Source organism: Macaca nemestrina, chromosome 12 (assembly GCF_043159975.1).
Source record: "Macaca nemestrina isolate mMacNem1 chromosome 12, mMacNem.hap1, whole genome shotgun sequence".
NCBI lineage: Eukaryota > Metazoa > Chordata > Mammalia > Primates > Cercopithecidae > Macaca > Macaca nemestrina.
Window position 1 is genome coordinate 59,294,151 of NC_092136.1, and position 6,543 is coordinate 59,300,693.

Consider the following 6,543-nt stretch of genomic DNA (forward strand, 5'->3'; position numbering starts at 1 on the left):
TACACTCTCGTGTTTGTAGCATTTCTATTCTCAATAGGCAAGTTTTGAAATCAACCTAAGTGTCCATCAGCTGATGAGTGCATAAAGAAAATGTGGAGTGTGTGTGTGTGTGTGTGTACATATACATACACATGCACACAATGGCATGCCATTCAGCTTTAAAAAAACGAAATGCTGGGGCATACCCAAGATGGCTGAATAGGAACAGCTCCAGCCTCCAGCTCCCAGTGTGAGTGACACAGAAGACGGGTGATTTCTGCATTTTCAACTGAGGTACCAGGTTCATCTCACTGGGGAGTGCCGGACAATTGGTGCTGGTCAGCTACTGCAGCCTGACCAGCAAAAGCTGAAGCAGGGCAAGGCATCACCTCACCTGGGAAGTGCAAGGGGGAAGGGAATCCCTTTTCCTAGCCAAGGGAAACTGAGACACACAACACCTAGAAAACCGGGTAACTCCAACTCTAATACTGCACTTTACCAAGGATCTTAGCAAACAGCACTCCAGGGAATTAAACCCCACACCTGGCCCGGAGGGTCCCACGCGCATGGAGCCTCCCTCATTGCTAGCACAGCAGTTGAAGATCTAATTGCAAGGTGGCAGCGAGGCTGGGGGAGGGACGCCCGCCATTGCTGAGGGTTAAGTAGGTAAACAAAGGGGAAGCTCAAACTGGGTGGAACCTACCTCAGCTCAAGGAGGCCGGCCTACCTCGGTAGACTCCTCCTCTGGGGACAGGGCATAGCTAAACAAAAAGCAGCAGAAACCTCAGCAGAGGTAAATGCCCCTGTCTGACAGATTTGAAGAGAGCAGTGGATCTCCTAGCATGGAGGTTAAGATCTGAGAACAGACAAACTGCCTGATCAAGTGGGTCCCTGACCCTGAGTAGCCTAAGTGGGGGATATCCCCCACTAGGTGCAGACTTACACCTCATACCTCACACAGTGTGGTACACCCCTGAGATGAAGTTTCCATAGCAACAGTCAGACAGCAACACTTCCTGTTCAGCAATATTCTATCTTCTGCAGCCTCTGCTGCTGATACCCAAGCAAACAGGGTCTGGAGTGGACCTTGAGCAATCTCCAACAGACCTACAACTGAGGGTCCAGACTGTTAGAAGGAAAACTAACAAGCAGAGAGGACACCCACACCAAAACCCCATCAGTACATCACCATCATCGAAGATCAAAGGCAGATAAAACCACAAAGATGGGGAAAAAGCAGTGCAGAAAAGCTGGAAATTTAAAAAATCAGAGCACATATCCCCCTCCAAAGGAACACAGCTCATCACCAGCAACGAAACAAAGCTGGACAGAGAATGACTTTGATGAGTTGAGAGAAAAAGGCTTCAGTCGATCAAACTTCTTAGAGATAAAGGTTACTACGTAACCAGTGCAAAGAAACAAAAACTTGAAAAAAGACTGGATGCATGGATAACTAGAATAATCGATGCAGAGAAGACTTTAAAAGAACTGATAGAGATGAAAACCATAACACGAGAACTGCATGACAAATGCACAAGCTTCAGTAACCAACTTGATCAACTGGAAGAAAGATATCAGAGATTGAAGATCAAATGAATGAAATGAAGCAAGAAGAGAAGTGTGGAGAAAAAAGAGGAAAAAGAAATGAACAAAGCCTCCAAGAAGTATGGGATAATGTGAAAAGACCAAATTTATGTCTGATTGGTGTGCCTGAAAGTGACGGGGAAAATGGAACCAAGTTGGAAAACACTCTTCAGGATATCACCAAGGAGAATTTCCCCAACCAAGTAAGGCAGGCCAACATTCAAATCCAGGAAATACAGAGAATGCCACCACGATACTACTCGAGAAGAGCAACTCCAAGACACATAATTGTCAGATTCACCAAAGTTGAGATGAAGGAAAAAATGTTAAGGGCAGCCAGAGAGAAAGGTCGGGTTACCCACAAAGGGAAGCCCATCAGACTAACAGCAGATCTCTTGGCAGAAACGCTCCAAGCCAGAAGAGAGTGGGGGTCAATATTCAACATTCTTAAAGAAAAGAATTTTCAACCCAGAATTTCATATCCAGCCAAACTAAGTTTCATAAGTGAAGGAGAAATAAAATCCTTTACAGACAAGCAAATGCTTAGAGATTTTGTCACCACCAGGCCTGCCCTACAAGACATCCTGAAGGAAGCACTAAACATGGAAAGGAACAACAGGTACCAGCCATTGCAAAAATATGTCAAAAGGTAAAGCCATCAATGCTAGGAAGAAACTGCATCAACCAGTGAGCAAAATGACCAGCTAATATCATAATGACAGGATCAAGTTCACATATAACAATATTAACCTTAAATGTAAATGGACTAAACGGTCCAATTAAAAGACACAGACTGGCAAATTGGATAAAGAGTCAAGACCCATCAGTTTGCTGTATTCAGGAGACCCATCTCACACGCAGAGATACACATAGGCTCAAAATAAAGGGATGGAGGAAGATCTACCAAGCAAATGGAAAACAAAAAAAACCAGGGGTTGCAATCCTAGTCTCTGATAAAACAGACTTTAAACCATCAAAGATCAAAAGAGACAAAGAAGGCCATTACATAATGGTAAAGGGATCAATTCATCAGCAAGAGCTAACTATCCTAAATATATATGCGCCTAATACAGGAGCACCCAGATTCATAAAACAATCCTTACAGACTTACAAAGAGACTTAGACTCCCATACAATAATAACGGGAGACATTAACACCACACTGTCAACATCAGAGAGATCAACGAGACAGAAAGTTAACAAGGATATCCAGGAACTGAACTGAACTCTGCACCAAGCGGACCTAATAGACAATTACAGAACTCTCCTCCCCAAATCAACAGAATATACATTCTTCTCAGCACCACATCACACTTATTCCAAAATTGACCACATAGTTGGAAGTAAAGTACTCCTCAGCAAATGCAAAAGAACAGAAACTATAACAAATTGTCTCTCAGACCACAGTGCAATCAAACTAGAACTCAAGACTAAGAAACTCAATCAAAACCGCTCAACTACATGGAAACTGAAAAACCTGCTCCTGAATGACTACTGGGTACATAAAGAAATGAAGGCAGAAATAAAGATGTTCTTTGAAACCAATGAGAACAAAGATACAACACACTAGAATCTCTGAGACACATTTAAAGCAGTGTGTAGAGGGAAATTTATAGCACTAAATGCCCACAAGAGAAAGCAGGAAAGATCTAAAATTGACACTCTAACATCACAATTAAAAGACCTAGAGAAGCAAGAGCAAACACATTCAAAAGTTAGCAGAAGGCAAGAAATAACTAAGATCAGAGCAGAACTGAAGAAGATAGAGACACAAAAAATCCTCCAAAAAATCAATGAATCCAGGAGCTGGTTTCGGAAAAGATCAACAAAATTGATGGACCACTCGCAAGACTAATAAAGAAGAAAAGAGAGAAGAATCAAATAGATGCAGTAAAAAATGATAAAGAGGATATCACCACCGACCCCACAGAAATACAAACTACCATCAGAGAATACTATAAACACCTCTACACAAATAAACTAGAAAACCTAGAAGAAAAGGATAATTTCCTGGACATTTACACTCTCCAAAGACTAAACCAGGATGAAGCTGAATTCCTGAATAGACCAATAGGAGGCTCTGAAATTGAGGCAATAATGAATAGCCTACCAAACAAAAAAAGTCCAGGACCAGACAGATTCACAACCGAATTCTACCAAAGTTTCAAGGAGGAGTTGGTACCATTCCTTCTGAAACTATTCCAATCAAAAGAAAAAGAGGGAATTCTCCCTAACTCATTTTACAAGGCCAACAGCATCCTGATACCAAAGCCTAACAGAGATACAACAAAAAAAGAGAATTTTAGACTAATATCCCTGATGAACATCGATGAAAAAATCCTCAATAAAATACTGGCAAACCGGATCCAGCAGCACATCAAAAAGCTTATCCACCATGATCAACTTGGCTTCATCCCTGGGATGCAAGGCTGGTTCAACATATGCAAATCAATAAATGTAATCCAGCATATAAACAGAACTAAAGACAAAAACCACATGATTATCTCAATAGATGCAGAAAAGGCCTTTGACAAAATTCAAAAGACCTTCATGATAAAAACTCCCAATAAATTCGGTATTGATGGAATGTATCTCAAAATAATCAGAGCTATTTATGACAAACCCACAGCCAATATCATACTGAATGGGCAAAAATTGGAAGCATTCCCTTTGAAAACTGGCACAAGACAGGGATGCCCTCTCTCACCACTCCTATTCAACATAGTGTTGGAAGTTCTGGCTAGGGTAATCAGGCAAGAGAAAGAAATAAAGGGTATTCGGTTAGGAAAAGAAGAAGTCAAATTGTCCCTGTTTACAGATGACATGATTGTATATTTAGAAAACCTCATCATCTCAACCAAAAAACTCCTTAAGCTCATAAGCAACTTCAGCAAAGTCTCAGGATGCAAAATCAATGTGCAAAAAACACAAGCAATCTAATCACAGTAACAGGCAAACAGAGAGCCAAATCATGAATGAACTCCCATTCACAACAGCTTCAAAGAGAATAAAATACCTAGGAATCCAAATTACAAGGGATGTAAAGTAACTCTTCAAAGAGAACTACAAACCACTACTCGGTGAAATAAAAGAGGACACAAAAAAATTGGAAGAACATACCATGCTCATGGATAGGAAGAATCAATATCATGAAAATGGCCATACTGCCCAAGGTAATTTATAGATTCAAAGCCATCCCCATTAAACTACCAATGACTTTCTTCACAGAATTGGAAAAAACTGCTTTAAAGTTCATATGGAACCAAAAAAGACCCTGCATTGCCAAGACAATCCTAAGCCAAAAGAACAAAGCTGGAGGCATCACGCTACCTGACTTCAAACTATACTACAAGGGTACAGAAACCAAAACAGCATGGTACTGGTACAAAAATAGAGATATAGACCAATGGAACAGAAGAGAGCCCTCAGAAATAATACCACACATCTACAGCCATCTGATCTTTGACAAACCTGACAAAAACAAGAAACGGGGAAAGGATTCCCTATTTAATAAATAGTGCTGGAAAAATCGGCTAGCCATAAGTAGAAAGCTGAAACTGGATCCTTTCCTTACTCCTTATACGAAAATTAATTCAAGATGGATTAGAGACTTAAATGTTAGACCTAAAACCATAAATACCCTAGAACAAAACCTAGGTAATACCATTCAGGACATAGGCGTGGGCAAGGACTTCATGTCTAAAACACCAAAAGCAACAGCAACAAAAGCCAAAATTGACAAATGGGATCTAATTAAACTAAAGAGCTTCTGCACAGCAAAAGAAACTACCATCAGAGTGGACAGGCAACCTACAGAATGGGAGAAAATTTTTGCAATCTACTCATCTGATAAAGGGGGGTTAATATCCAGAACCTATAAAGAACTCAATCAAATTTACAAGAAAAATACAAACAACCCCATCAAAAGGTGGGCAAAGGATATGAACAGACATTTCTCAAAAGAAGACATTCAGACAGCCAACAGACACATGAAAAAATGCTCATCATCTCTCACTATCAGAGAAATGCAAATCAAAACCACAATGAGATACCATCTCATGCCAGTTAGAATGGTAATCATTAACAAATCAGGAAACAACAGGTGCTGGAGAGGATGTGGAGAAATAGGAACACTTTTACACTGTTGGTGGGACTGTAAACTAGTTCAACCATTGTGGAAAACAGTGTGGCGATTCCTCAGGCATCTAGAACTAGAAATAGCATTCGACCCAGCCATTCTATTACTGAATACATACCAAAAGGATTATAAGTCGTGCTGCTCTAAAGACACATGCACACATATGTTTATTTCGGCACTATTCACAATAGTAAAGACTTGGAATCAATCCAAATGTCCATCAGTGACAGATTGGATTAAGAAAATGTGGCACATACACACCATGGAATACTATGCAGCCATAAAAAAGGATGAGTTCTTGTCCTTTATAGGGACACAGATACAGCTGAAAACCATCATTCTCAGCAAACTATAGCAAGAATAGAAAACCAAATACCGCATGTTCTCACTCATAGGTGGGAATTGAACAATGAGATCACTTGGACACAGGAAGGGGAGCATCACACACTGGGTCCTATTGTGGGGAGGGGGTAGGGGAGAGGGATAGCATTAGGAGATATACCTAATGTAAATGACGAGTTAATGGGTACAGCACACCAACATGGCACATGTATACATATGTAACAAACCTGCACGTTGTGCACATGTACCCTAGAACTTAAAGTATAATAAAAAAAAAAACATTTGAACATAAAATCAAAGATAAATTTGAACAGCTGTAGAAATTGAATCCATAATTTATAAAACAAACCTTTTCACATAGAAATCTGAAAAAAAAATGAAATGCTTTAATTTGTGACAACATAGATGAACTTCATGGATATTATGTCAAGTGAAGTAAGCCAAACTCAGAAAGAAAGATACTACATGTTCTCTTCATATGTGGAATCTAAGAGAGTTGAA